Raw genomic sequence first — 1384 nt, 5'->3', positions numbered from 1 at the left:
TTACAATTGAGATTATAAATGAATATAATGTTTGTAACGTCAAGACGTCCCGGTAATAAGCCTTGCATTAAAAAGTATTAGAAAATTTGAATCGCTAAGAATGCCGTTTCTGTCCTTAGTTTTTTAATTCTCATTTGGCGGCGAAAATTATAAGATTTCAATCCCTTTTAAAGCCGATCGGAGCTGTCAGACGTAACCTCGAATACATTAAAAACGCAATTTTCGTTTGAAGCATTAGAATGCGGTCTGAAAGCATGAAATTTGCCAAATCTAGTAGGATTGTATGTAAGAATACATTTCTTTATCGTCAAATGTTCGCTTTGTTAAAATATTATCAATTGAAAAAATATAAAATCATTATATAAAATTGAAAAAATTATTTTTCACTAAATTAAAAGTGACTAAAATTTGTCTAATTCTTGATTGCTTTGTGGTATTCAGCAAAATATTGCCAGCGCTAGGTACAGAAAGGGATTCAATTTGAGAGCTAACTTCAACTGCTGCGGATATTCAAAACGGGAGGACAAAAACGGGATCCAGAAGTATTGAATATTTCTCACGTTACCACTGAATGAATGAAATTTTTCAATACTTTTTAATGCAAGCCTTTTTACCGGGGTTTGAAACCAAACTTTTAAAATTGGACAATTTTAAACACAATCGACTTGAAGTTATATTTTCTAAGTCATATCACTTTAGTTTCAAAATGTTTGAAATTAGACTGTATAATTTAAAAATTAAGAATGTCTATAAATCTAAGTTATAGTAAAAAGTTGTAAATGAAATAGTGCCACGTTGCTTCTGTTTTAGAAATCGAGCACGATAAATGCCCATCTTAAAATATCAAATAACAATATCACGTCATGAGCAATCATTAAACCAATAAATATTAATCAAAGTTGAAGAAAATTGCATTTAATTTCAACTGTAAATATTTAAGAAAATATCAGTAAAATATTTGTCTTTAATTAAAGATACAGTTTGTTTAACATAATTTTCTTTATTCAACCAAGATAAACTTTCAAATCAAGGAAATCATGGCCAATTAAAGAAAGATCTGCATTCAAACAAAGAATTATTGCTTTGAACTAAAGAAATGTCTTTGAATCAAATAATACCCTGGCTACAGGTGCTGAAATTTTTGTACAAATAGGTGAATTTTTTGGTACAAATGGAGGTGGAAAAGGGTCTACTTCTATGAAATTTCGAATAACCGATTTTTTCAGTAGGGTAGAGTGAGGTTAAAAGTGCCAGGGCAAAAAGTGCCACATTCGATAATACAAAAAGTAATAATTTGTAGGGCGGGGTTTAAAGTGGCCAAAGTTTATTTTTCATAACACTGCGCCTAGATTAAACGAGGCATTTCCTTGGCTTTTGCATAAAC

Source organism: Belonocnema kinseyi, chromosome 6 (genome assembly GCF_010883055.1).
Source record: "Belonocnema kinseyi isolate 2016_QV_RU_SX_M_011 chromosome 6, B_treatae_v1, whole genome shotgun sequence".
NCBI lineage: Eukaryota > Metazoa > Arthropoda > Insecta > Hymenoptera > Cynipidae > Belonocnema > Belonocnema kinseyi.
Note: the sequence above shows the minus strand (reverse complement) of the source record.